This window comes from Lissotriton vulgaris, chromosome 5 (assembly GCF_964263255.1).
Source record: "Lissotriton vulgaris chromosome 5, aLisVul1.2, whole genome shotgun sequence".
In the NCBI taxonomy this organism is placed as follows: Eukaryota; Metazoa; Chordata; class Amphibia; order Caudata; family Salamandridae; genus Lissotriton; species Lissotriton vulgaris.
Window position 1 is genome coordinate 556122049 of NC_141693.1, and position 21242 is coordinate 556143290.

The 21242-nt window shown below is 42.6% G+C and overlaps 1 long non-coding RNA gene across 1 annotated transcript; it reads right to left on the minus strand.

Annotated features, from left to right (window-relative positions):
* Positions 1 to 503: 503 nt before the first annotated feature.
* On the minus strand, positions 504 to 17460 carry LOC147711243 (uncharacterized). Its single transcript, XR_015295673.1, has 3 exons — positions 17317 to 17460; positions 12659 to 12715; positions 504 to 824 (listed from the first exon to the last, which is right to left on the minus strand). It is a non-coding gene; the product is annotated as an uncharacterized LOC147711243 (long non-coding RNA).
* Between the last annotated feature and the right edge of the window lie 3782 nt (positions 17461 to 21242).

The following is a 21242-nucleotide window of genomic DNA, read 5'->3' on the forward strand; positions in this document are numbered from 1 at the left end:
GGGGATAGGGAGAAAGAACGTAGGAAGCTGGAAACATTCTATATTCTAGAATTGGACAGTTGTAACCAAATGGCTTTACTGTCGATGAAGAGTTATATACTTACCTACATTAGACCTGCTCCATAGCGCCCACCTCACACAAGTAAAAGCATGTCAACTAATTTTTTATATTAGGTCATTTATAAAGGGTAACCTAAGACACTTTAAACACATAAACACATAGAGCGCCTCACTGACACCTTTCAAAACGTTTACTACATTGGCTCAACCTATTTCCCTTGTTCTCTGTTATCCGTTGTTACTCTGCATTAGTAACTCCAGAAAGGAATTACAAGGAGGGTACCCCGGCCACTCTGAATGAAGCTCTAAGTATTTCTTCCATTTACAGCACTCAGCTAGCAGAAGAAAGCACTGATAATATATCAAATCTGGCGTAAAGAAAATAATACTGAGCAGGTGATTTGCATAAAGGATTAGGAACATGAAAAACGTGGAGGCATACATGAGCTGCATCAGTAAGTTTAATACATTAGAAACAGCTGCAGCACAATCATCAGTAGAATGGGTAATGAGGTACAGGTATAATGAGAGAACATAGAAGGCTAGAGTAAGATGTTTTCTTTTTCAGGAGGACAGCAGTGTAAAGTGATTTCTGAATCAGGTATCCACTTTTTCATTTACAGGCACCTGGAATGGCACGTGCAAGTGGGTGTGCTTAATGATGCAGCCATCCCAGTGCGGAGAGTCTCACTTCTTACACCCACCCACATGGTGAGAGGATCTACCATGGTCATGGTGTTGAGGAGGGCAGGGACAGCATGGATCTAAGAGGGAGATAAAAGAAACAGAGTGTTAAGTTGCATCTGCTTAGACATGATTTTGCAAACAATAAGGGCATTTAGTTAAGGTTTTTTTTTTTTTACAAATTTTTCACAACCCTATTTTTTCCTCGCCGTATGTCAAGTGAGTTTAAAGCACTTTCTTCTCCCGAGATTAAAAATAGCACACTTTGTAACAAAAGAAGGGCCTTTGAGCAGACGTATGTCCAGTCAACTCTCCCACCTGAGCAGCATGGATAAGAGAGTTGCCTGAAGTTACACAGAGAACAAAATAAACTTTAAATTAAATTTCATGTTAAATAATATTTCTGTGGCTCTCGGGTGATGTGGAATCTCTCCAAGCACTACTAAAATTAAAGGTGTGCTGTGTGAGCCAGCCAGGACATACTTCTGCTACTATTTGGAATGCATTGAACAGAATTGATTTTAAAAGAGAAAAATCAATATAAAGTGATACATTTTAGGAATAAAGACAGATGGGAAGTATGATAAAGTATCTCTCGCATATAGCACATCATAACAAGCAAGGAAGCTTTGAGTGGGTCATGATGCCCCTTCCCTTCCTCAATAATGGTAATAAATAACATAATACAATGCGCTTCTACACATATGATTTATGCAGTAGTGTTTTTTATGTGCATTTATATTTTAAAAAGCTATTTATCAAAAGCAGGATGTAAGGGGTTAAATTGGCGCAGTGGCGCCAAAATCACACAGAAGAGGCCTCATGCCAATTATCAGAGTTGTTTACATGTGTAAAGTCATTGTACCATGCAGTTTCTGCTGCAGCAACCTGTGATTTCTCATGTCAATTCTTCGGAACTAAGGTAATAACAATGAACTTGACTTTGCACTATAGAATTAAGGGGCAAACATACCTAATAGCCAAGCTTTGCGATTTGCTACTAGACAATCGTAAAAACATCTATGTACTCATGTGTCTTTGACACATTTAGCAATTCCTAATAGCATCGCAATTCTTCATTAATATTGGTGAGAGGAGTTGGCCTAATGGCTAGGGCGGCGGACCTTGAATCTAGGGAACCAGGTTCAAGTCTCAGCACTGACACTGAACATCCTGTGATTCTGGGCAAATCACTTATTCTCCCTGTGCGTAACAAAAATTAATGTGTGCTCATGTAACACAACTTGTGCTATGTAAAGCGCTCTGATACCGGGTACAGGGTCAAGTTCACACTATATAAAAGTCTGTAAAAACATATATATATTTGTGGGGTAGGTTGCAACTTGAAACCCATTGGGAATCACTAAAAACACAAGGATGATGGCCTGTTGGGGACAGCAGACCACCGTGTCTAGGTTTCTTTTTAAATAAGGCAATGTTTTTTTTAAAATGCAGCCTATTTTCCTGAAGAAAACTGGGTGCATTTCAAAAATACAAATGAAATGAATTCTTTTTATTTTTTAAGAGTAGAGTGGGACCACTGCCTGCTCTTAAAAAATATTTTGCAAACGTTCACAAATGGTAAGGGGTCCCCTGGGGACCCTAGCATTTGCAAATGGGTTACCACCAACTTTAAGTTTGTGGTAAAATGTGAATGTTTTGCAAACTCATTTTGGTCGCAAATCATTCTTATATACCACTGCAAGTCGCTATTAGGAAGGGATGCCCTTAACACATCCCTTCCTAATACCGAATCGCTAACCCACTTTGCGATTTGGTAATAGGGTACCAAATCACAAAATGGGCCTTTCTACATAGAAAAATACTTTATATAGGTCGGACACAGCCCGATTCGATGAACTGGGCCATTTGCGACATGAAAACATATACGTACATGTGGCCCTATATGTGTTAAATATGAGGTAATTAATATATTTGCTGTAAATAACCTTTTTACAGGGCCACATTTATCACATTTACTTTCACTGGTGTGGCATGAATTCTTAGTAGAAAGGGAAGTAGGTGGTGCACTGCGACTGTGAACAAAGTTTTTTGAAGTCTATTCAGCTTTGGGTGCTCTCGAGGGTAGTGTTTCCGTCAAAACACCAAAGAATCATGGAGGGCGGTGGTGTACGCAAAAAAATGCTGATACATCCCCTGGTGAGGCACTCCCTGGGTAATCATTAGAATGATTCACAAAGTTGTGGTCCAAATACTGTTTTTTATTCAGTAGTATTCATATTGATGTCTTTTGCGATGATATTAACAACATATCAATCCAATGTGTAATTTTAGTTCCTTTAAGAAGATAAATACGAACTCCTCCAATGCATTTCGGACGGGGTGCCCTTTGTCACGGAGTGCTGCAAGGAAGACGGGTAGGGAATGAGAAATGAGGTAACACAGGGTGTGTGGTATTATCAATTTAAGTGCCGATCAATGGGGGTGCATGGTGTATGGTTTGGTAAATGGTGAGGAATATCAGGAAATCCGGGATGTGAACTAAAGGAGTAGTGAGGGGTACTGGGGTCTGCGAGGATGTGTGAGGAAATTAGATCCCGTGAGGGTAATAGGCTACGCTGTTTAAACGCTAGCGGCGCATAAATCTACTCTAATCGTGACAGTGCACGAACTTACTTCATGTCAAACGTAGCGGGGACCGCTGCTCGACAGTTGCAGGACCGGAGTTCTACGCTGCTGCGGTGCCGGTGTGGGTGGGGTGGTGAGAAATGAAGAGTTACGGAAGGGGTAGGTATAGAAAGCGGACTGGAAGGCTGCAAAAATTAAAGAGGGACTAAGGACAAGGACTGGAGGGCCGTATTGGAAAGGTGAGGGAAAAAGTAAACAAACGATAGGGGAGGTTCGAACCACTTAAAACGAAAACATGAACTTAAGGAGGTGAAGCAATTGTGAGCAATGCAAAGCATTAATAATACAGTAACAAATTACAGATAACAACCATATTCGATTCGATCATTAAGACCATGTGGTTTCAAAGTCTGTAGGCGGTACATCCATTCAAGTTCTCTCTTGAGAAGTAATTTGCGACTGTCAGTTCCTTCTCTTTTGGTAATGATTTCCAAAACAATAAATTGGAGTTGTGCGATGGTGTGGCGAGATTCCGCGAAGTGCATGGCAATATTGGATTTCTCAAGTTTCAGGCGTATGTTTGATTTGTGTTTGTTCATGCGTGTCTTTATTTTGCGTTCCGTCTTGCCGACGTATAATTTCCCACAGGGACATTTCAAGGCATAAATCAGGTTCATGGAATCGCATGTGGCATCTACTTGTAATTTGATGGCGTGGCCTTTCATGGGGTGTCGGATGATATTACCCTTGATGATGCAATTGCAATGGTTGCAGTTTAAGCATTGTTGAGTTCCTCTGTGTTGTTTGATTGTGGGAGTGGGTTTAGAGAGGATTTCTTTGATGTTCTTACTCCTTGTGTAGGCGAATAGAGGAGGGTTCTGAAAAATGTCCCGGAAATCGGGTTCCATTTGTAGGATCGGCCAGTGTTTAAGTATAATTCTTTTGTAGATGGTGCTTGCCGTTGAAAATTTGGAAACTAAAACCATGCGCTGATCCACTTCTTTGGTTGTTTTGGAAAGGCTTTCTTGTCTGGTGATTTTTGCCACTCTAGTTTAAACCTCCTTTAGGATGTCTTCGAGGTAGCCTCTATCAAGGAAGCGATCATGCATTTCCTTGATGCGGGTGCCCAAGGTCGGTTTGTCTGAAACTATGCGTTTGACACGCAACATTTGAGAGAATGGCAAGTGTTTTTTGAGGGAACCCTGGTGAAAACTAGTGTAGTGCAAGGTATTATTGTGGTCGGGGCTTTTCCTGTGAAGGTCTGTGATTAATCCATTCTGGGTAATTTTGATGTTGACATCAAGAAATGTGATTTCTGTGTCACTGATTTGCCATGTTAACTTGATGCGTTCGTCCTTGGTGTTCAATTCATTTAATGCACTGCTTAGTGAATCTTTGGTGTCCGTCCACATTAAAAACAGGTCGTCAATGTATCTGACGTACATTATGATTTTGTCTTGAAACATGGGGCTTTTGTATATATGGAGGTTTTCAAAGTTTTCCATGTAGATGTTAGCATATGTGGGAGCAGCATAGTTTCCCATAGCCATTCCAGATAGCTGAAGGTACCATTTGTCGTCTTGTTGAAAGTAACTGTGGTATAAAGTGTATACCATAAGTTCCATAAGAAAGGATTGCATTTGCTCATCAATGTCACTATTGAGAAGGGCTTGTTCAATGGCTTCGATGCCCCCCTGATGGGGTATCGATGTGTATAGGGAGCTGACGTCGGCTGTACACAGTATAAGTGGATCTTTGTTGTTGGTTTGGATTCCAGATAGTTTCAGTAAAAAGTCTGTAGTGTCTTTAATGTAACTGTTGGTTTTGGTGACCAGGGGTTGGAGATATTTGTCAATGAATTTGCCGGTGGGTTCGTGTATTGATCCTTTCGTGGAAACGATAGGTCTGAAGGGAGGGTTTCGAAGGTCTTTATGAATTTTTGGACACATGTGTATGGTAGGGCTCCTGGGATGTTTTTGTAATAAATAGTTCTTAGTGCGGTCTTCAATGATGCCAGCTCGGTGTGCTGTGGTCACTATGTTGTGCAGGATGCTCTGAAACTCCCTAGTAGGGTTGTTGTCAAGTGGCATGTAGACCGTAGTGTCCTGTATGTGTTCATACAGTTGTTGTGTGTACATGGTGGTATTGAGGATTACAAGAGCGCCTCCCTTGTCGGCTTTGACACACTTGATTTGTGGATTGTTGGCCAAAGATTTAAGTGTATCACGATCCTTGGTAGTGAGGTTTTGGTGTCTAGGTGTCCTTTTCAAATTGATTTTAGACAGATCGTTGCGAACTAGGTTTTCGAATAAATCAATGCACTTGTGGCTGCTGGGGGCTTGGTACGTGCTGAGAGGTCGTAGACCTCGGAGGTCATCATGTTTGACTTTGATGGTAGGAGGTAGAGTATTGTCAAAAAAATGACGTAGTTTAAGCTTCCTGATGAACTTAAAGGTACTCACTTCTAGTTCTAGAAGATTAGTGTGTGCCATTGGGATAAATGATGTGCCTTTCTCAAGTAAATTAATTTGATGGAGGGAGATGACGATGTCGGAAATGTTGATCACTAGATGTTCTTTTTTGGTTTGAGATTCTTCTTGGCAACTGTGCTCCATGTGTTCGGAGGGCCTTTTTCCTTTTCTTTTGTTCTGGCTCCGCCGGAGTCTTCGATGGTGTCTGGGCCTGATTCTAAAAAATTTACTGCAGGTGTTTGTTCGTGGCTGGTTGCGGATGTGCTAGCTTGGTGTTCGTTTGGTGATTGTGTGGGAGCCGAGGATTTCCGTGGCGGACGGTATGTGGAGTCGCTTTCAGAGGATGATGTGTCAGTCTGTGTATTAGAGGGTCTGTTGCGGCGTCTTTGGGCATAGACGTCGGCCCACGAGTATACTTCATCCAGCTTGTAATCAACCGTGTCTCTTAGGAATTTTCAAATTTTCCGCTCATTTATTTCCTTTTGGTGTTTATCAAGGATGGTTTTGAGGTCCTCAAGGGTGGTGGTGAGTTCTTCAGGTGTCAGCATGTCTTTGAGTTTCTTGTCGATGTCTTGAATTTCTTGTTCAAGTTCTTTAAGTATGCCAGCAAGTTCTTCCACTATAAGTAGAATCAAGTCGAGACTGCATTTATTAAGTATCCCATTCCATTTGTCCTTAAATGTTTTGGAGTTCTTACAAAGGGAAGGCTTCAAAGCTATCCGTAACCCGCGAGGGATTCTGAGCGCTCGATGATATTTAAGTAATGTACTCGCATGGAGTTTCTGGTTAATGTGGCGTTTGTAGAGATATAGTAATTGCTTTATGCATTGCTCTTTGTTGCGGATGGTAGTGGTGGGACTGATGTCTTCCTCTATCAGCGAGTAAATTAGTTGCCGTTCATCTTCGTCATAGGCTAAAGAATGTGCTCTGGCTTCGGTGCTTTTACTGATTTCTTCAAATTGCATTGTAGGCGTGCTACCCACCCGTTGGCGGATGTGTAAACTGACTAAAAAGGGAAGTAGGTGGTGCACTGCGACTGTGAACAAAGTTTGTTGAAGTCTATTCAGCTTTGGGTGCTCTTGAGGGTAGTGTTTCTGTCAAAACACCAAAGAATCATGGAGGGCGGTGGTGTACGCAAAAAAATGCTGATACATCCCCTGGTGAGGCACTCCGTGGGTAATCATGAGAATGATTCACAAAGTTGTGGTCCAAATACTGTTTTTTATTCAGTAGTATTCATATTGATGTCTTTTGAGATGATATTAACAACATATAAATCCAATGTGTAATTTTAGTTCCTTTAAGAAGATAAATACGAACTCCTCCAATGCATTTCGGGCGGGGTGCCCTTTGTCACGGAGTGCTGCAAGGAAGACGGGTAGGGATGAGAAATGAGGTAACACAGGGTGTGTGATATTATCAATTTAAGTGTCGATCAATGGGGGTGCGTGGTGTATGGTTTGTTAAATGGTGAAGAATATCAGGAAATCCGGGATGTGAACTAAAGGAGTAGTGAGGGGTACTGGGGTCTGCGAGGACGTGTGAGGAAATTAGATCGCGTGAGGGTAATAGGCTATGCTGTTTAAACACTAGCGGCGCATAAATCTACTCTAATCGTGACAGTGCACGAACTTACTTCATGTCAAACGTAGCAGAGACCGCTGCTCGACAGTTGCAGGACCGGAGTTCTACGCTGCTGCGGTGCCGGTGTGGTTGGGGTGGTGAGAAATGAAGAGTTATGGAAGGGGTAGGTATAGAAAGCGGACTGGAAGGCTGCAAAAATTAAAGAGGGACTAAGAACAAGGACTGGAGGGCCATATTGGAAAGGTGAGGGAAAAAGTAAACAAACAATAGGGGAGGTTCGAACCACTTAAAACGAAAACATGAACTTAAGGAGGTGAAGCAATAGTGAGCAATGCAAAGCATTAATAATACAGTAACAAATAACAGATAACAACCATATTCGATCCGATCATTAAGACCATGTGGTTTCAAAGTCTGTAGGCGGTACATCCATTCAAGTTCTCTCTTGAGAAGTAATTTGCGATTGTCAGTTCCTTCTCTTTTGGTAATGATTTCCAAAACAATAAATTGGAGTTGTGCGATGGTGTGGCGAGATTCCGCGAAGTGCATGGCAATATTGGATTTCTCAAGTTTCAGGCGTATGTTTGATTTGTGTTCGTTCATGCGTGTCTTTATTTTGCGTTCCGTCTTGCCGACGTATAATTTCCCACAGGGACATTTCAAGGCATAAATCAGGTTCATGGAATCGCATGTGGCATCTACTTGTAATTTGATGGCGTGGCCTTTCATGGGGTGTCGGATGATATTACCCTTGATGATGCAATTGCAATGGTTGCAGTTTAAGCATGGTTGAAATCCTCTGTGTTGTTTGATTGTGGGAGTGGGTTTAGAGAGGATTTCTTTGATGTTCTTACTCCTTGTGTAGGCGAATAGAGGAGGGTTCAGAAAAATGTCCCGGAAATCGGGTTCCATTTGTAGGATCGGCCAGTGTTAAAGTATAATTCTTTTGTAGATGGTGCTTGCCGTTGAAAATTTGGAAACTAAAACCATGCGCTGATCCACTTCTTTGGTTGTTTTGGAAAGGCTTTCTTGTCTGATGATTTTTACCACTCTAGTTTGAGCCTCCTTTAGGATGTCTTCGGGGTAACCACAACTTTGTGAATCATTCTTATGATTACCCACGGAGTGCCTCACCAGGGGATGTATCAGCATTTTTTTGCGTACACCACCGCCCTCCATGAATTCTTAGTAGGACATAATGCACATAAACACAAATAGGTTTTCTGCAGCATTTTACACTAATCTATACACACAAACTAAACAGACTAAAGGTGAATAATTCAAGGATTAGACCATATTTGAAGGCATGTAGATCACATGATATCAGAAGGGACAAGCTGTGTAAAATATATTAGCACATGTTTAAGCAGAGGGAGCCTGCTTCAATTATGATTTATCTTCAGTACCAAAAATAACATTTTTATTGTAAATATTCTGTCAAATATAAAATCCCTTCCCCTCTATTATGCAGTGGAATAATTTACTGCATCTTAAACTGCACACGAGTGTTTAAATGGCAGTGGTGTAGAATGCAGACATGCTTTGTAATGATATCAAGGGAGTCAGTAATATGACTTTTTCCACTTGGAAGGAAGCATGCTTCTTCTTTAAAAACCAAATGATAGAAATGATAGAAAACACTGCCTCCATTTTGAAGGAGTTTTTATTGCCACGGAAGTAAAATGAATAATACGTCAGCAAACTCTCACTAAAATAAGTAAATGCTAAACCTGGACTGAATAAAGGGCATCATTTAAAGGTTGGCAGTACCAGGGCATCAGCACAAAATCAGCAGCTGCTTTTTCTGGTACGTTCTCGGAGCACCACGCTTTATTACCAGGTGATAGAACCACATCCTTTCTGATGGAAGAGTTCAGCTGGCTCACTGCGTCATCTGAGCCGGTGATTTCTGGTGGCTGGCACTGGCACATAAGTGTCAACACCAGCACTTATGACAGTCTGCCACATGGTGGCACTGTTTGTTTAATTTAGGCATCAGCACAACAACAGTAGTTCATGAATTCAATATACAATCAAATGACTACTACCTCTCCCCCAAGTTATTCTTATAGATTTGAGCTTTGAGGGCTCGGAATATTCTGAACTGTTGCACTTGTAGGTGTGTTATGGTTAGTAGTTGTGTTGGTACTGTCATTGGAAGTGGTGCAATTGACAGTGTCCCCTTGACAAGAGCCTTGTCACTTTTGTCATTAATGATTTCACTTGAGAACTGGCACTGGAGTGCTGTGGAAAGGACACTTTAAGAAACAAAGGCCCTTTGGAGCAGATTTTTTATATTAGGGGCAGCCGTGCCAAAAATACCAACCGAGTTATCATGAAAAAGTGGGGTGTCCGTTAATTCATTTTCAATGAAAGGATTCTGCGATGTCGGGGCTTCCAACATCCCAGCAATCAGGCAGCCTGTCCATCAAACTTTAAATGCAGCCATAAGCATGTTCAAATGCAAATTATCAATCCGACCCACTTCTAGGAAGTAGAGAGTTCTGGGGGTGCAACGTTTGGCACCTCTTATCCTGTCAGGAGCAGCTGTGCCAATAGCTGGGCTCTATCAACAGCTGAACACAGGCAGTCAGTTTCCAGTGAATAAATGGCAGTGGTGTAGAATGGAGACATGCTTTGTAATGATATCAAAGGAGTCAGCTGCCTTTTCTGCCAACTTTTCGGAGCACCGCGCTTTATTTACAGGTAATAGAATCACATAGTTTCTTATCGATGAGTTCAGCTGTCTCAGTGCTTAATCTGAGCCAATGATTTCTGGTGCCCGGCACTAGCACATAAGTGTGAATAGCAGCACTTATGACATTCTGCCACATAGTGGCACTGTTTGTCTAATTTAGAGATCAGCACAATAACAGTTGTTTATTAATTCATTATGCAATAAAATGGCTGGAGCCCACCGCCCAAGTTATTCCTATAGCTTTGAGGGCTTAGAATACTCTGAACAGTTGCACTTGCAGGTGTGTGATGGTTAGTAGTTGTGTTGGTACTGTCATTGACAGTGCTGGTAGGAGTAATGGGGGGTGCAAGTGGCAGTGACCCCTGACAAGGGCCTTGTCATTTATTTTTTTAACAAATTAAGTAATGATAGTGTCTCTACCTTCAGAAGCTCTCTGCCATAAATGATTTCACTTCAGGACTGGCATTTGAGTGATTTGGAAAGCAAACTTTAAGAAACAGAGGCCATCCAAAGCAGATGTTTCATGTATGTGGCAGCCATGCCAAATATGCCAACCGAGTTATCATGAAAAAGTGGGGCGTCCCTTAATTAATTTTCAACTAAAGTGTTCCTGCTGTGTCGGGGCTTCCACCATCCCAGCAATCAGTCAGCCTGCCCATCAAATGTTCAATGTGGCCATAAGCGTGTACGCATGCAAACTGTCAAGCAGAACCAGTGCTTAATTTGAGCCGGGGCTTTCCGGTGCTAAGCACCGGCACTTAATTTGTTTTCGGTGCTCCACACGGGGACCTAATTGTCAACTCCATTCTTAGAACAGCCCACCACATGGTGGCGCTGCTCATCTAATTTAGAGATGAGCAGAACAACGGTAGTTTAGGAATACAATATACATAAAAATTGCTAATACCTGCCTCCCCAGCCATTCCTTTAGATTTGGGGACCTGGAATAATCTGAACTGTCATATTTACATGCAAGAGAGATGATTAGTAGTTGTTTTGGCAGCGATGACAAGAGGGTGGGTGGTGCAGGCTGCAGTAGCCTCTTCGTCAGAGCCCTGGCACTTTGTATTTTACAAATTAAGCACTGACCAGAACATGGAACAGAATACCCGACCCACTTCTAGGAAATAGAAAGTTCTGGGGTGCAACCTTTGGCATCTCTTTCCTTATTAGGAGAGGCTATGCCAACAACTGGGCTCTACAAATAGCTGAACACAGGAGGTCGGCTAAGCTCTCCTCAGTTGGTTTGAGATTCACCTCCATGTACAGTCGAAGTGCATTAGAAAAGTATGGGCACTGTGATCCTCAGTGCAATGGGGGCAGGGTTAGAGGGTATGGGGATGGGGTCAAAGGCGTTGCTAAAAAGAACAAAATAGTCTGTAACTATTTTGTTGGTCTTTTACTTTCAGTTAGCTGCCATTAAAATAGCATCCAAAATGAATGAAAATAAATACAAGTAAACTAATGATTGGGAAAGGCACTACACTACTTTAAGAAACCTCTATTTGAAAATTTGATCACTGTAGATGTCTGTTTGTGGGGCCACAGAATGGAAGCTGGTTTGCGCAGTGGGGAATAGTGAAATGTATATTTTCAGTGCTACAAGGTCCCAGCTGGTGACCAAAAGCACTATGAATATGAAAATCATTATGTTAAACTTGCATTACACACAGTATGAGATAGCCTGCCACAAGACATGAAAAAAGATTTGGATTTCGGTTGAAAAAAGTGTTTCCAAAATATAGATTTTAGTAATATGCAGATTGTGCCTAGTGCAGACATTTTTCATAACTTTCCATTGAAAGCACACATGAGGTAGGTCAGCTGATAATATCCAACAATACCAATTAATAAGAGTAAACATTGGCAACACAAAGCTTCAAGTGACTTCATCATTTAAACCAATACAAACTTCCAAGCAACCCTTACATTTGCATATTAACCCGTAGCACACACATGTATTTCTTTCTGACAGAATGCACCCAGGCAAGAAGGAATGATTCTTGTTTTAGCTGGTTATTCCCCTCCTCAGCTTCACAGCACAAGAGACTCCCTTCCTTTCACTTAAGTTGAGGCTTCCTAACTCTCTGTTTTAAGTCCTGTGTCAGCTGTCTTGTAACTTAAAAATATGAAAACTGGATTTGTTGAAATAAAAAAGTATATGCACATTTTACCCCAAAGAACCCACTAACTTTGACTTATTTATTTCTCCATGGGAGTGAAGGGCTCAAAATGAATTCAAATTCTGTGAGTCTCATTCGCATACATGAAACTGGGGTTTTCCAGGAGCTGGTAGCCTTCGATGGACGACACCCAACTCTCTGATGTCACTGCTTGAACCAGCCACTCTGGAAATGTCCCTTACATGTAAATACAGCAGGTTAGGATGTTTTTATTTTATTTTTATTTAATGCGATTTTATATCGCGCGAACATTACCCGAAGGTGTCAGAGCGCTTTACATGGATTCCCCTTCTAGTATCAATAGTTTCTATTAGGAAAACCCCTTACGTACAGGCTGCACATGGGTGATATATAATTTACCGAGGTTACAATTTCTTCACATTGCATACCTGGTCTGTCACACTTGTAGCCGTAGGCTTGATAGTGGTATTGCCCTGGTCTGCATGCTGAAAAGAAAAAGATTAAAATGTGAAATCCGTCCTTTTATACATTACTCATTTTTAGTCACATCTCAATATCATGTTCCCAGTCCTCATTAATAACGCGATGTTTGCCTCACTAAAAATGATGATGTTGTGGGAGGAAATATATTTTCTTAAGCTGTCCCAGTATAAATGAAATCTGTGGTGCCAGCATTATGGAAAGTGGAAGGAGTGGGGTCTTCTCTCTGAACACAGACAGGCAACCACTATGCAGGAAACAACTCAGTGGACTGGAAGAAAGCAGCCCTCTTCTAAGCAGGAGTCTGGCAGTAATGGGCAGAGGAAAGAGATATTTCAGTTTTCACCTCAGGTTTTCTTCATGTTAACTTTGTTGGACTATTGTAATAACATGAGTTTGTGCAAACGAAATTAAAACGAGGAAACGCATACCAAGGTTAAAAAGTCTAATGAGAATTATCACTTTTTATATTAGATAATGATGTTAAGAATTAGGGTTGGAAATCACTTTTAATTAGGAGTAATAGGAATATGCGTATCAGGGGCCGATAAATTGTGGTGAAATGCTACATGCAGAAAATTAGCCCACGTAAAGAATTTTGCAGACGGAAATAATCTGTAATATCATCATGAATGTATTCTTCTGGGTAGATTTCACAGAATTTAAAAAGGTTTATGGAATTGTGGGACATTTTTCTCCACCCCTACACATGCGATACATAATTTGTAAACAAATAGGTTTCATGGCATAAGGTATATAACAGGGGCCACTCTTGCCTGCACTACATACTGTCCTTATCCGAGCCGGCAAATGTAGGTACAGTAGCTTTGTACAAAGCATCAAACTCCAACAAATATGAAAATATGGACTATTTCAATTACCCAAACCTGCAAGGACGGCCTTAACATGCTGACATTGTTTTTTTTAAGGTACACTGATTTATTAAATAATCTGCTGATGTGGTTTGCTCATAAATATAGACCATCAGTGCATCCATGTGGTGCCCGCCATAAAACAATTCAGGTGTTAAGAATTAAGGGGGTGATTATGATGGTGGGTGGATCGCCATCACAGCCTCATTTACCCCCGCAATATTACCATTGCGGGGGGTACCGCGGCGGACCGAAAGCCAGTCCGCTTTTACTGCCAGCCGGCAATCGTTACGATTACCGCCCAGGCAGAACTGGGACATAATATAGTTGTGGTGCCTGGAAGGCACTGCCATCCATATTATGATGCCTGGTGGTAAATGCCTTTCCATGGTGGCAATGTCACCATGGAAAGGCTGGCGGGATGTGCTTTGGGGACCCGTTGCGGGCCCCCAGGTAGGGTGGGGTGAGGGGTGCACTAGGGGTACCCCCCTTCATTGCCATGCACAAGGTGGCAGCTAACGCGCGGTGCCTGCCATGTTGTGCATGGCAATGCACAACATGTCTCTTTGGCATTGCGGTGGGAGCAGCACCCGCTGCAATGTTAAAGATGTGGAATGCGACCGCCAGGGTAGCAGTTGCATCCTTATTGGCAGTGCGGGACCGCCTCACCACTGGCGGCTGGTCCTAGCACCGCTAGGGCAGTGGAAGGACTAAAGTCCGCCCGCCATCCTAATGGGCCCCTTAGAGCCTGTGCCAAGCATCACATGTTCTGGCGCCAATTACGCAATTCCCCATCCAAACCAGAGAAAAACAGTGAACCACCACGAACCATGAACGGTGAAATTTGCTGTAGTGGAAAAACAGTTCATTGCATTTTTCCACTTCCGTGTTTTGGCAAAAACATTGCCCAGACCTAAATAGGGTATTATTGTAGACTGGGTTGCTGCTAGGCACATCAATTCATTTATATCTCATGATTCTTTCTTTATTTTTGTCAAACAATTGTAAAGGAAGTTTTGATCATAAAGGGCTTGTCCATATGGGTTTCTTCATTGTAGTATTTCTTCATTACTGCAATCTTTGTTTTCAGATAGCTCTTGTGTATTGACCGTTCTTTTCAATGTCGGTCAAATAAGGCCAAAGGAATCTCCTTCCCAGGCCTAGTCCTGAGGGGTGAAACGTATGTCTTTAAAAAGAGCATTGGGTAGACACTGATCCTTAGCATAGGCTGAAGTGTAAAATTGATTTCATGGGCAAGGCACTAGTTGAGGCAAATTGTGATATTGATAAAGACAGGGCCATCACAAGGGGCGGGGTACAGGGGTCATTGTTCCACAAAACCCACTCTCTAGAGCCCCACACTCCTTAGGCAAAATTTACAAAATATTGTATTCAATGCCTACCTGACCCCTTTATTTATAAAAAAAAAAGACATATTTCTTATACATGACACTGGAGGCAGTCAGAGGCCATTTTTTCTCTTCTTTCGGGTTTGTTTTATTTTTGTAACCTAGAAACATGCTCATGGCACCTTGTAAATACAGAAGTGTCCAGAGGACCCTGCAGTAAATTATTGCCCACCCCCTGCAACATCTTCTGACAAGCTTGGTTAAAGGGAAGGAGAAAATTAGATCCACAGAGCATGTACAGACTGAAGAATGTGAAAGTGACAATATCTGATTGGGAGGGCCACACTCAGCACTTCTCATTTCCAGGAGGATTATCTGAACTGGGAGATGGACTCTATCTTAGAAGGGCTTTGGCTGACAGGCTGCAGACAAGCTGGAATGGTTCCGTCTTTGAATAATAAAATTCCAAGTATTGATTGGTGAATTTCTATGTAACATTAATTAGACTCTCAATCACTATGCAGGCAAATGAGTATGTTTAGATTTTAGAGCTATGTACATGCCATGGTGGAAATCCTGGCCTCATGCAATTGACTGAACTGAACAAACCACTTTAGCTCCCAGTGCCACAGTTCCCTTAATTGTTGGATCTGATTTACTGTTGTGTGGACACTAACATGTTATTGTATTACTGTACTGTAGTTGATACTTCATACAACCCTGTAACTCAAATATCAAGACTAACATCTCGCTCTATTTCAAAGTTCCTTTTTATTAAAATTAAACTTCTGGAGGAATGGTCCTATGATAACAAAGAGTCTTTGGAGTCTGAAGACAAACATCTATTGAGCATGATTTTACTCTGTGTTATCACATGATGAGCTAGACAGGTGGGCCTATTGTCAGTTATGAGCAGTACATTAATTATGTGGCATTTAGGAGGGTTCCTATGTGGTTTTACCGTATCCCACCTATTGTCCATGAAATGTGAGTAATGCATCCGGGCTTAGACAAGTAGATGTGGTCTTGTGGCCAAACTAATGTTGGAACAAGGCAACACAGGTTCAGTTTTGCTACCTTGCGACACCAAATTGTTCGATACTGGACAGATAATTTCCTAACCCTATAACTCAGTTCCTTTATATCCCAAACATTATCCTTGCCGAGAGATGTAAGTTCACAATCTATGCTTTATTCTAAAAAAATGCATTCCTTTACACAATGTGCTGACAAATATACAATAATGAGACCTATAGAAGTGTACAGATTGGTGGAGCTTATGAAAAAACACCACATTGCAATGTGTTTGGGAGTTTTGTACATCCCTACAATATCATGCGATAGTAAATGGACCCAAGCTGGAGACAGACTGTTGTTGCTTCAACAGACTCTGGTATTGCCGCATGAAATCAAATCATTTACCACAGACCTGCAGCACAGCAAGAATGCCACTAAGGAGCTAAGAGCGATCACATGAGACAAATGGTGTAGAGTTAATGCAACATAGCACCCCAAGCCCAAGAGAGGATTCTCACTTATGTACCAAAAAAGATACAGGTAAGAATAAAGATGCACATGTAATAAATGTTGGTACACTTTTGCTGCATTTCAGATCTGAGCAATTCTCAGATTCACAAAAATGTATTCCATTGTCAATACCTTCCTCACTCAAGGCATCTTCCTAGAAGCTCTGACGACTAGCCAGATCCTCCCACTCCTTGGGAAACCTACACTAGACCCTAAATACCTTGGCAACAACTGGCCAGTCACTTACCTACAATTTATCATCAAGATTATTGAAAAAGTGGTCTATATTAAACTTCAAGATCACATTAATGCTAACCACCTTCTGCACCACCACAAGTCTGGCTTGACATTAGGCTAAATCATGGAGACTGCCACCTTACACATCGTAGACAATGTCCTCCTGACCACAGATGTACATGACTCCCACCTCCTGATGATGAAAGTCCTCTCTGCTGCCTTCAACACAGTAAACCATTTTTTATTTTTTTCTATTTTTATTGTAGCCATTGGTAAGATGTGTTACCTAAATATGTGTGCATATTAAATGTGACGTGTATATATTAAATGTGTGACCATTTACTGCGCTAGGGCTGTGGCAGCAAAAGTTCCAACAATACAAGTTCTCATCATGTTTGCTACACAAAATTACAAACAATACCAAGAGAAAGTACTGACTCTCCATGATTGCAGGCCAGGATACATACTACTGACGTAAGAGAAGGTCAGTTATCGCAAACGCCCTCTAAAACGTTTTCTGACACGATTATAATTTTAAGAGCGTCAACTGGGCCGTAGATGGCACAATGAGCGCTATATAAATGAAAGCAAACCAGTAAAATAAATAGACGGGACACTTACGGTCATAACAAGGCTGGTACGGCCTGTCGCAGGGGTCCTGGCTGCAGTAGGTACCTTGGTGGTGGTGGTGGCGGTGGTGTCCTTGGTGCGACATTGCTGCCTCGGTGAAGCGCTGATGACGGTATCCAAAGGCCGGTCACAGAAGTTTCCTGGTCCCGTTTGCGGTATCGGAACTCCGGCAGGGCTTTATAATCGAGCAGGGACCGGCCCTGTGCTGATTGGGCCCCAGTAGCCTGCGTCCACCCAATCAGATTTTAGAACAGGGTAATTCCTCCAGACTCAGTCATTTGTTTATTGCCTCGCTCACTGTCATTTGTTTGTTTTTATTATTTTTATTGTTTTGCGTGTTCGTGGACCCTGCCTGGGCGGCTCTCTACACTACTCAATAAATAGGAATGGGTTTCAGATTTTATTGTCTTGGTGACGAGTGTGGCAAGCCATTTTTACCTTTGTGGATGACAGTTTGAAAGCGGCATGCCGTCTGTAAAATTGTGGGCTTGTGACACAGTGTTTGCGCATCTCTAACTCATTCACAGGTATGAAAGCAGATGGGCAAAATACTAAACAAAATATGTATAACTAAGTACTCCGTTACAATCGTAAATAAACGATAGAAACCATCCTCAGTTTAAAATACAAAGTGATATCTATAAACATAATCCATATCCAAAGAAAAAATTGAAAAAACAAGTGTTCTCTTCAAGTAATTTATGAAGCTTTTTGGAAATCTGCCTGAAGGCAAAAAGTAGTTTAATTAATTTTTCTATTAATTTTTCAATTTCTTTTGCTCTCCTATTCTCAATTTACCTATTATAAAATATCGTGTTGCATACTACATAGGAGAAACACAAATTTCCGTTTAGTGCTGCTGACTTACACACACAGAAATTAACGGTGATCAATACATCGACTTCGATAAAATGAATGGCTGAGACACACATTTAGGTTCCATATTGCCATTAAATAGCACTCACATAGAATAACTTTAAGCAGGTGCAGTGTCCATGCTTTTTGCGCATGCTTTTTATGTGGTGAAATGCAGTCCAATAAGGGGCGTAGCTTTGAGGCTCAGGGTTTTGGACTGGGGCACCCCCAAATACATGCTTTCTTTGCGTCGTAGTTGGGTCTAAGGACCCTGAGTCAATTTGCTACGTCTGTGTTGTTTTTTCTGGTTGTCTTGATTTCACTAAGAGGTTTTGATTAGTTCATTTTTTGAATCAAGAACTTAAATATATATATAGTGAATGGTTTACCAATTAAGTATTGCAAATGCCAACAGGCCTGGCTTTAAATGAATGGTGTATGCTAATGTGAAGCATTTTAAGTAGATAACATGGAAATAGACATGTATTTGTTTTGAAGCAAAGAAATGTAGAATACATTTGGTATAGGGTAAATGGCCAGGTAACAGTTGCAATGTCAAGGAAACTGGGTTTCATTACTTCAGATTAAATCAGAAGTTTCCCAAAAGTAGGGGTGGGCGTCACTGGCATGATTCTTTCTAGCTTAATTACTCATAATTACTTCAAAATGACTCATAATTATGGGAGAAGTATAATCTAGTATTTAGTGCATTTTGCACTTGGAAAATAGCACTTAATGCTACAGGACATGAACAGCAGTAGCCAGCATCCGCTCACACTCTCGTTGTTCTTTTTGCTGTGCTCCTGCTGTAGACGTTTTTCCCCAAATTGTTCTTACTTACACAAGTTAATGTAATAGCCTAATTTCTGTCATTTCGCATCACAAGAGTAATGCGTAATAACAGAAATTATTCTGATTACTATGGCGTAATTAAAATTTCACCCAAGCCTACCCAAAGTAGCCCTATTACTTTAATCTCTCGGCTGCAGAGTTGCAGAAAAAGCAGTAGCTTAGCTGAAGTAGTGTGGCTCACTGGTTAGAGGCGACAGACCCGAGAGCAGAGGAGGGCCCGAGACCAGGGTTCGATTCCCGGCGCGGCAGGTTTCTGTACCAGGGTCAGCGGACTCGATAATTCTCTCGCCTCGGTGCCCACTCTGATCAGCGATCACACTCGGCAACTCTGGGCATTAGCTTGCCTCATCTTCACTAACGGCCCCACCAGACCGCCGGGGATGCCTGGTCTCACCCTGGAGATACCCATTAAGGGACCATCTCTCAGGGAAGCCAGGAAGGGTTTCGCAGCGGTCGAAGCGCCTTGGGACCCTCCGGGTAAGTAGTGCGCTATATAAATGCCTATACATTTACATTTACATTTATCTTACAGTATAAAAGAGTAGGATTGGAAAGTATGGAGCTGGCGTGCAATATTAATTTGGGTTGGCATCTTTTTTTGATAAATAATTTGATTGATTTTCAGACATGAGAAAAAATTCAACAATAGAGCACATTACAAGAGGGTCACAACTGCCCACTCAATTGTATGATTAATCTTGCTTCGCACAACCCCTTAAAGCTCAAGGATACAGAAATTTGGTATGGTGCATATTTTAAGCCACAGTACCCAACCATTTGCCCCACATCCTCTGGTATTTCTTTGGGCACCCCCGCACCTCATACATAGGATTCTCCTCTGTGGCACATCAATCCAGCCCCTCTCGCCATGTCCTGATGTTAGGTGGAGAAGGACGTTTTCAGGCGGTAGCTATGTCTTGTTTGGCTACCACGATTGCTGCGTTAAAAAAGTTTCTCATTTCTAGACCCATCCAAATCGTCCGTGATACCCAGGAGTGTGTGTCTTGGGTCATGGGGCACCTCCCATCCTAGGATTTCGGTGAGTTCTTCTTCAGTGCCCTGCCAGAAGCGCGCTATGTGTGGACATGCCCAGACCATATGAAAGAAATCTGCCTGATCTTAGCCTCAGTGCATGCAGGAGGGGGACAGGCATAGGCCTGCCCTGTGGAGGCGTGCCGGGGATAAATAGGCTGCGTGTAAATAGTACAGTTAGATCAGGTGAAGTCTGGCCGCTGCAGTAGCCAGCTTAGGCGCCATCAGTGCATCCCTCAGGGACCACTGTGCCGTCTGATATATGCGAGTAAAGGGTGTGACGCAATTGTAGATATTTGTAGAATTGCAACAGGTGCAGGGTATTGTTGTAAATCTTGGAAGGAGCGTATGTGACCGCTGGACCACACATCTCCGAGCTGGGAGATCCCTATAAGATCGCAAGACCAAAAGCCCTTCTACCCACTAACTTCAGCCAATAAATTGCTGTGCCACAGTGGTGTGTGCTGGGTCACCTTTTGTGTTCATTGGGTGTGGTGCAATAATGCTCGCCAGCCAAAAGCGCCGTGCGTGTCACCTTGGGAAAGGTGCTTGGTGTGGATCCTCCATACATCATGGCTTGAATACGGGGGGGGCGTGGCTTGGATGCCGAGGAGGTAGGCAGCGTGAGCTCGGAGCTCCGCGCCCGATCCCGGAAAATATCCTGAAAATTCATTTGAACCCCGAGATAAAGGACACTATCCGGTACTGGACGGTACTGCGGAGGGTCCGGGACCCACGGAGGACGACACCGAGCCTCCCCACAGCAGTAACTCAACTTTGAAAGCTGAACTCGGCCGAGAAGTCGCGGACCCCAAAATGGCGGCGAGGGCATGGGATAGTTTGTGACGGAGACATCTGCCCGGAGACCCACTGAAGACCACTCCCGGACACGCTAGAGGTGTTGGCGGCCGAGTCGCGCCTCTCCCCAGGTGCCGGATGGACTTTTGGCGCGCCCTTGGGCGGTGGTTGAGGACCGTCTCCTGATTGGGGCAACAGCGGTGCGACAGTGACCCGGAGACGAGGACCCCAGACCTCTGGCGCAACTGGCGCTGGCCGGGCCACGACCGCTCGGTGCTTCCTGCTTTTTGGTGACATTTCTAGGCCTGAGAACCCGGCCGGAGGACGGTGCCCGGCGACGCTCGGAGGGCGACCAAGCACACACTTGAGGACCGCCGCCC